The 9,199-nt window shown below is 40.5% G+C and overlaps 1 non-coding gene across 1 annotated transcript; it reads left to right on the forward strand.

Moving 5' to 3' along the window:
- The first annotated feature begins 8,889 nt into the window (after nucleotides 1–8,889).
- Nucleotides 8,890–8,992, forward strand: LOC120103197 (U6 spliceosomal RNA). The gene has a single exon (XR_015621637.1). It is a non-coding gene; the product is annotated as a U6 spliceosomal RNA (small nuclear RNA).
- Nucleotides 8,993–9,199: the final 207 nt, after the last annotated feature.

Here is a 9,199-nt window from a genome sequence, read left to right on the forward strand (position 1 = left end):
GCTGGAAATGGTCGTACATTACCATTTAGGTTATGGCTTTAGGTACAGGGCACCCAAGGAGGCACAGTCGGGAAAATGGTCCCTCAGCCTGGATTCGTATCCATGGGAAAGGAGCACGGGTTACTCCAGGGGCCTCCCCGGACCATCCATGCTGCAAACGTGTGACACTAGAGGCAAGGCTAACCACGCACATGCCTGGTAGCTTGTTTACAAGTTGGCGCAGGTTCTCAGGAGTGCTTACCGTCACAAGGAGCAGGAGGAAAGCCTGTGATAATAGCAGAAGCTAGTACATTTAAACTCTCACTTTGTGCTTTTCCTGGAGATGTTCACCGATTATATTCCAGCACCAAGAACTCTAACATTTTGTTCATAAAGCTAGCCGAAACCCAAAGACAAAGCACCCCATTTGGCAAAGCAAATGTTTAAAAATACGCTGAGTTTGCTCAAAGATTACAAAACTCCAAATTCCTTAACTTAGCAAACTAGCAATTTGGTCCTTCTTGCCTTCCGTAGGGGGTGACATCAACTGTGCCCATCCTGGCATTTACTTGCCAACCACCTTTTATCATGTTCAGAACCCTTGGGAGATTCAAGTTCTACATAGAAAGGAATTTTTTGTATTTGATTTTTCTTTTGTTTTAAAAAAAACTCCTTTATTCTAAGAAAAAATGTCAGCAAGTCTTGTTTTTACTTTAAAGCTATAGAGACATATAAGTTGCACAATAAATACTAGAAATATTTCATGAGGGGAATATAAGAGTTAGGAAGATCCTGATGATCTTAAAGGTAGAATTTACATAAGGGATAAAGGAAATCTGTCTACCAAATGTGCCTAGGATTCCCCAAACAAGCATGAACTTATAGGTACTGTGAACTCAAAAGAGTTGGCTATATTCAGATTTACTGAGCAATAAATTTAGACCTATTTTGTGGTGTGAATAAGCTGATTTCTGTGTAACATTTCTTGGAGTGGAGTAGGGGAGAAGATTTGTATCCTTTTGTTGCTATGCAACTGTTTAATGATGATGCTTCAAACCACAATCCTATGTATCACATGACAATCAATTGTTTTCCAAGAATATTTATTTTGAGTCAACAGTCTCAGTGAATCTGAGTTTTCAAGGAGTCCCTTAAAGGGGGCCTAGCATTCCATGAGCCAGTAAGATAACCTTCTCTGGAAAGACATTACTATGGTTAAAAAAAATAAATAAATAAATTCAACTTAGTTTTTTATAAAGAACTATAACATTTATTTTTAAGCCTTTATAGTAACTGAAGCCATTAAGGTGAGCAGCCGAAATCTCAAAACCACTTGTTGTAATGTGTGAAGACAGCGCGGCCTCTGTTGTATTAAAAGCTGTCCCTTTTTACACGCTGAACAGAAGCTTCTTTCACTTTGGTGACAATGTTTTTTTGGTAAGGTGATTTTATTGTCAGGTTGTTGTTTTGTTTTGTTTTGTTTTTTTCTCTCTCTGCACCAAACTGTTGATGGTTTGTATCACGGAAGTGGAAATATATCTACATCCTTATATCTGGTCTGTTTCCTTATTTTCTTTGCTTGTTTTGAACTCAATGTAGGAATTCTTCACCTGTAGAATGGCAATGTTCAGGTAGCTCGCGTTACCACATCTTTCTTTAGCCTCCCCGCATGCGTTTAATCACTGTGTCACTTAATGTTTGATTTGTTCTTGTGGGCATTCCAAATAGACGAGCATGGACTTGTAATGACCAACACACTATTTTATATTGAGGATATATGCATTTGTATTTCACCACCAGAGATGATATTAAACACTGATTATTTTATGCTGCTGTTTATTAAAATGTTTACTCTTAAAATATGTCCTGAATATTGGTGTCGCAGGAGCATTTGAAAGTCTTCATATGATTTTTAATGGTTGACATTTCTCAGAAAGAGGAATCACAAGTTATTTTTCTCTTACTTCAATTAAATAATATTTGAAGTGAATTTTAAAAGTAGACTCACAGGCTGGGGATACAGCTCAGTGATCAGCACTAGGCTAGTGTGCAGGATGCCCTAGGTCCAAGCCCCAGGACTACAAACAAACAAACAAACAAACAACAACAACAACAACAAAACAGATTTGTTTTGTTAGAGACCAAAGGAGAAAGAAGAATCCTGAAGATTTCATAACCTGGCAGTATAATCTACCTGTAGATGGCAAGCTTTGGTCTTTGAAATCAAAATGATACATTTATAATGGAATGTAAACAGTTGGAACAAATAGAACTGACTGAAGTTGTATTATTTTCTGCCTTGACCTTTTCATGTGAACTTGACAAAACTCATGCATTTGGACTCTAAGGAACATATCCTATCATGTCCAACTTAGATTCTAACCATGTTGGTAAAATAAAAGAGATGCAGCCTTTTTATTGACATAGTTTATCACTATCCCCCAAATTGCCCTACCAAAAGATCCCCATCCAGCAATGAATATGCATTGTCAAAGAAAATGAGTATTGTTATGAAAGTTGAAAGGGAGTGTTCATCTTTTGCACAAGAAGAAAACAAGAAGACCTTCAGGGCCTTCATCTGTTTTAAGTACAGCTCTTGTTATCACCACAACCATCAGACTCCATAAAGCAACCACACCCCAACACAGTGGGGTCCACGTGGGTTTCTACCTCACACCTGAAGGACTGGCTCTGCTCTTCACTCCTTTTACTCTTTCTGTCTCTACAGACTCCCCTCAAACCTGAGTCTCTTGATCCTCTAGTTCTTAATCACCATCACATGCAGGTTCCTAGCACCAGCACACTACATCGCCTGGTATTGAGCACTAGACGCTCACTAGACAAGAGCTCTGCCTCTGTCTGCCTTCAAGGATGCTTAACCACTGTAGTGTTCCTTCCCGAGCCAGCTACCAAAAGCACCCGGGAGCTTGTCATCAATGTAAAGTACCGAGTCCTTCCTTGACTCAGTACTAAATCTGCGTTTCTAAGGGTAGAACCCGGGAATTTGTGTTTTAAGAGTCTTCCATGTGCAGGGTGGTGGTGGCACACACCTTAATCCCAGCACTCGGAAGGCAGAGGCAGGTGTATCTCTGAGTTTGAGACCAGCCTAGTCTACAGAGTGAGTTCCAGGACAGCAGGACTACACAGAGAAACCTCATCTTGTAAAACAAACAAAAAAGAGTCTTCCATGTGATTCTGACAGACACTGAAGATCAGAAACTATAGAACTGGAAAGAATGGGATGGAGGTGTGTGGCCTCTTTATCTTTTGTAATGTAATGGTACACAAGCTCTTATTCCTCTTCAAGAAAACCTAGTCACCCAAAACCATGGGACCAAAGTTGAGCCGTTTGAGAATCAGTTGCATTTTTCTGCAGCTAGGGCTGTATAGCTCAGTTGGTAAAGCACTTGCCTGGAATTTGCAAAGTTAGGGGTAAGATCACAAGTAACCCTCCCCCGGATTATATCTTTCTGTAATTATTTGCTTGGGCAGAAAATGAATAAGGAGCCAGTGAGAAGGCTCAGCAGTCATGGTTCTTTTCCGGAAAGCCTGGTAGCCTGAATCTGCCCCTGGAATCGGTGTAAAGGAGGAAGGAAAGAATGGGCAAAGCTGCTTTTACCATCTAATGTGTGCCGTGGCATGTGCGCCCCCACGCAGCAATAAAAATAAATACATTTTAAAAAGAAACCAATGCAGCACAGGCTACAGGTCTATGACTGAGGGCAGACTGAAAGTCCTATGAGACTTTGCATCTTCTGCACTTGGAGGAGGGAGAGATCGAAGGAGGGAGGGAGGGAGGGAGGGAGGGAACAAGCACTCACCTTCTTGGATCCTGGCTAAATGTATTTCCCTTCATATGCTCAAACTCAGAGAAGCTATTTTCTTAGTTCAACTTTTTGGACTTCTAAACTGATGGTTGAAGAAAAAGTGAAAAGAATTTCCTTCATGCTGCACAAAAAAGGAAAGAATGAAAGAAAAGAAGGAAGGAAGAAAAAGAAAGAAAGGAAGGAAAGAGAGAGAGAGAGAGAGAGAGAGAGAGAGAGGAAAAGGAAAAGAAAAAAGTCTCTATACGTAGAAATCTTGTCTATAGGGTAAGGCCAACCCCTAGTCCACATCATTCCAGAGGCTGCCCAGAGAACTCTTCCTCCTCAGCCTTCCTGTGACAGTTGGAGGAAGTGGTCATTCTTGCTTTTTGCATCAGCTGCAGTCCATCGGTCTGTGCAGGGCTGGTTCTCCAGGGAGCTACAGGGCCTAACGCTTAGGAGGAGGACAGCCAGGGGGATCCAGAATGGTGTTGGGATTAAGTTCTTAGTCTTAATTTATAGACCTTGTTTTTTTTTCAGTCCATAGCTCAAATGCTAAAGAGGAAATTCCTGATCGGAGAAGGAAAGGGAGTGAGGGAGCACACACAAGGGGTTCTACAGCACAAAGCAGAGCTGCCCTTGAATTTGTTACCATGAATGCCAAGAGGGCTGGGTCGCTGAAACCTCAGTGAGCCTCACAAACCATCAAAGCACTCAAGGTCAAGGCAACCCTCTGGGAAGTTGTATGGGAAGGCTTAAACCATGGAGACGGAAAGGAAGACACACTGCTGGCGGTTTTATGACTAGTCGGGTTCTAATCATGTAAGAGTTGCTTGTTAATAAATAAGCAGAGGAACACTGGCTGAGCAGGCCAGGCAAGACTCTTCCCCAAGGGACTCTGTGAATGAATGTTCTCATCTGCTACAGAGAAAAATACTGCCTGAACATTAGATAGGACATTGCCTAGACCTTTTTAAAAGATAGTAACATGATGGGAAGAAATGAAAACTCAGGGAGTGTTTAATAGGAAGAGAATGGACCTATGTGTCAGTTTCCATGGCCCCACGCTTTTGACTGTAAACTTAAGACATTAAAAGGACAAGCTATATACAAAGTGCTCCAACTCTCCAGGCCTTAGAGGCAAAATGGAACTTAGGCCAGCAGCAGGGATCACCCATGTCTGCCAGCAGAGGTGAGTGAGCTGTGGTTTCCCGGGATGGGGTAGCTGAAGGACACCTGTTTCATGGTAGAGAGAAAACAAGAGTCCTAACTAAGACACAGGCACTCGTCCAGCCTCAGCCCAGACACCTTGCATACTACTTCACAGCTGATGTCAATACAAGCTCTGAGGCCAAACCTGACCGTAGAGCCTGGATCAATTTTCACCTGTTTAGAGACAATGAAAGTCACATGGTCATGAAAAGGGCTCCAGAATATAATATTAATCATTCTTAAAACAGTGTACTAAATAGTGGGTAACATTTTGACATTTTCAAACATATATCATTGTACTTTTCTCACAACCATCCCCTATAAAATTCCCTTGGTGGTTCTTCCTCCCTTCCCAGTAGTTCTCTTCCCCCCAAATGGCTCCCTTTCTGATTTTAGACTTATGATAGTTGATAGATAATAGATTATGAATGGGTAGATAAATGATAGATAGATAGATAGATAGATAGATAGATAGATAGATAGATAGATGACACACATATACACATGCACACTTCTGAGAAGTATGTAGTGTTTGTAATCCTTTCTTCACATTTCCCTTTCATGTCTTCCCTCTATGCCTTCTATTTTGATGTACTAACAGGTTTTGTGTGTCAACTTGACACAAGCTGGAGTTATCACAGAGAAAGTAGCCTCCCTTGAGGAAATGCCTCCATGAGATCCAGCTGTAAGGCATTTTCTCAATTAGTGATCAAGGAGGGAGGACCCAGCCCACTGTAGGTAATGCTGTCCCTGGGCGGGTGGTCTTGGGTTCTATAAGAGAGCAAGCTGAACAAGCCAGGGGAAGCCGGCCAGTAAGTAACATCCCTCCGTGGCCTCTGCAACAGCTCCTGCTTCCTGACCTGCTTGAGTTCCAGTCCTGACTTCCTTTGGTGATGAACAGCAATGTGGAAGTTTAAGCTGAAAAAACCCTTTCCTCCTTCTCAACTTGTTTCTTGGTCATGATGTTTTGTGCAGGAATAGAAACCCTGACTAAGACACTTAATGTCATTAGTATGTCATATAATCATATATTTAAATCTAAATTTTACATATAAAGAAAGTTTGATATTTGTCTTTTTGGGTCTTTGTTTCACTTAGTGTGATGATAAATCCAATTCCTGCTAAGAACATAATTTCCCTTTTTAATGGCTAAATAAAACTCAATGGTATACATACACTACATTTTCTTTATACATTCCCTGTGGATGGGCATTTGGACTGATTGCATGTTTTTAGGAATTATGAACTGTGCAGCAATCAGCATGGCAGTGCAAACATCTCTGTGGCATGCTGATGCATATTCCTTTGGAGATACAAGTAGGAGTGCCATTTAGCTGGAGTGTAGGGTCACTCCATTTGTAGTTCTACAAGGAACCTCCATTTCAACTTCCACAGTAGAGGTGCTAGACTGCGCTCACACCAGCAAAGTCTGAGCGTTCCTCTTTCCCTAATTCTCACCAGCATTTGTCTTCTTAACAAGAGCCATTCTCACTAAGGTGAGGTGAAATTTCAGAGTAGTTTCATCTCCATTTCCCTGGTGGCCAAGGAAGCTGAACATTTTTCATTGGTTTATCGGCCATTTCTACTTCTCATATTTTTATTCCGTTTCTTCTTTGAACCACACATTTTATTTTCACTCGTTGATTGAGTCTTTGGTCTTTTTGTATTTAGTTTTTGGAAGTTTAATACAGTTAAGATACTAATCCCCTATCAGATGTATATGGTTAATAAAGATTTTCTCCCATTATGTAGGCTCTCTCTTCATAGGGTGAATATTTCCTGTATTGTGCAAAAGCTTTGTAATTTCATGAAATCCCATATCAATTCTTGTAATTTCTTGAGCTGTCTGAATCCTTCCAGAAAGTTCTTGCCTATGGTTATATTCTTTTAACTTTTGAGATTATAATTACATCATTTTCTTTCACTTTCCTTCCTCCAAACCCTTCACAGACCCACCTTGCTCTGTTTCTAATTCACAATCTCTTTTTTCATTAATTTGTGTTTTATACACACACACACACACACACACACACACACACACACACACACACACACATTCCTAAGTACATAAGTACAACCTGTACAATATACATCACGGTAATTGTTTGACTGACCGTTTAGTATTAGTCCCTAGAGAAGATTATTTCTCCCATTCACAGCAGTCCTTAGTTGTCTGTAGTTCTTACATAGATTGAGGCTTCATGGGATTTTTTTATCCACTTTGGCATTTCTACTGCCCTTGTTCACCTTGTATGTAGGCAGTCACATTGGTAAGATTTTTATGGCTGTAACATCTGACACTCCTACAACACACAATCTCATAATAAACTCTCCAATCCTCTGGCTCTTAAAATTTTTATCCCCTAAATTTCTATATGTGTGGAAATTGGTTTATACACTGGGCTGAGCTGTACAACTCTGCATTTTGATTGGTTGTGGTTTCCTGTAGTAGTTAGTCTGTTTCAAGGAGAAGTTTCCTTGATGAGGGGACAAGACAACACTAGTCTGTGAGGATAAGAGTAACTAGCATGTAGGTAGGGATTGTGCTGATTTAGTATAGTGGCAGTTTTAGATTCTCCTCCAAGATCCGTGACATCTCTTGCCCTGAGTAGTTGGATAGATATGATTTTTCTCTTATTGAGTAGCTCTTTTAGTTCAGCTATTGGTTACTACCAGGATATGCATGCCACTGTTGCACACTTATGGCTATGGCGCCATGCTGATGGTAGTTGTGGTTTATGACTGTTGTAAGAGGGGAAGACTGTCAGTTGTTTCCTCCCTTTGGAAAGCTTGGACGGTGCTTCCTGGTATCATAAAAGCAAGTCATGAGGATGGAAGCTTTTGAGTTCAGCTCAGTGGCCTCTGGGTTCTGTTTCTGAAGTGCATAGTGTCTTCTGCAATAGAGACTTACCTTCTACCTGACACGGGGGACAGGCTACCAAGGAAAACCACCCGTGGCCTGTGATGTTTTAGGAATCTCTTCAACAACAATTGAAACAAGGGTTTCTCAAGCTCCATGGTGGGGAGTTTGTTAAACAGAAAACTTGAGAAAGAGGAGTGCTAGTTCTATTTTAAAGGTTGATAGAATTTATCTGTGAACTCATCTGGTCCTGGGCTTTTACTTACTGGAAGACTCTGTTACCACTCCCAACCTCATTGCCTGTTACAGAACTATATATGTTAAGTTATATCTTGATTTAAATTTTGATTGACTAGAGTTGTCTGGGAGGTTTTATCCATTTCTTCCAGATTTTTCATATTTTGGGAATATAAACATTAAAAGTACTCCCTGCTAAATCTCTATATTTCATTGGAATCTATAGTTCTGTCCCCTTTCACCTAATTTTATTAATTTAGATCTCTTTCTTTTGGTTAAGGGTCATTCGACCTTGTCTATTTTTTCCAAGCACTAAATATTCCGATTCCTTGTGTTACTCTTTTAGTGTGCATTTCACTAATTTCTATTCTTATACTTTTTTTTCTGTCTACTGCTTTTAGGCCTCCCTTTTCTTATTTTCCTAACACCTCAAGGGACATGATTACAATATTTGAAACGGCCCTGGTTTTTTAACATAAATAGACATGCCTTTACTTTTCCCCTAGAATTACCTTCACTGTATCCTAAATGTTTTGATAAGTTGTACTTTTTGGTTTCATTTGATTCTAGGGTGCTTTCTAAAAATGTATCCCCCAAATTGAAATAATACCCTGCATCCTCCCTGACAATCATGAATTAAAGTTGGATTTCAACAACAACAGAAAAGGCATAAATATGCAAACTCATGGAAACTAAAGAACTCACTACTGGCTAAACAATGACAACAAAAATGTGTAAAAATAGAAAATAAGAAGGAAATTAAAACCTCTTTCAAGCAGAATGAAAATGCAAATATCCATGCTCGCTTCGGCAGCACATATACTAAAATTGGAAAGATACAGAGATTAGCATGGCCCCTGCAAAAGGATGACACACAAAGCGTGAAGCGTTCCATATTTTTTAAACCACTACTGAAAGACTATACATGGACTGACCCAGGGCTCCAACTGCATAGGTAGCAGAGAATAGCCTTGTTGGGGCACCAATGGAAGGGGAAGCCCTTGGTGCTGCCAAGGTTGGACCCCCAATGCAGGAGAAGGGGGACCAGTAAGGAGGATGGATGGAGGAATACCCATATGTGGGAGGGGGAGGGGATGGGGGGAGTCTA

This window comes from Rattus norvegicus, chromosome 5 (assembly GCF_021556685.1).
Source record: "Rattus norvegicus strain SHRSP/BbbUtx chromosome 5, alternate assembly SHRSP_T2T, whole genome shotgun sequence".
In the NCBI taxonomy this organism is placed as follows: domain Eukaryota; kingdom Metazoa; phylum Chordata; class Mammalia; order Rodentia; family Muridae; genus Rattus; species Rattus norvegicus.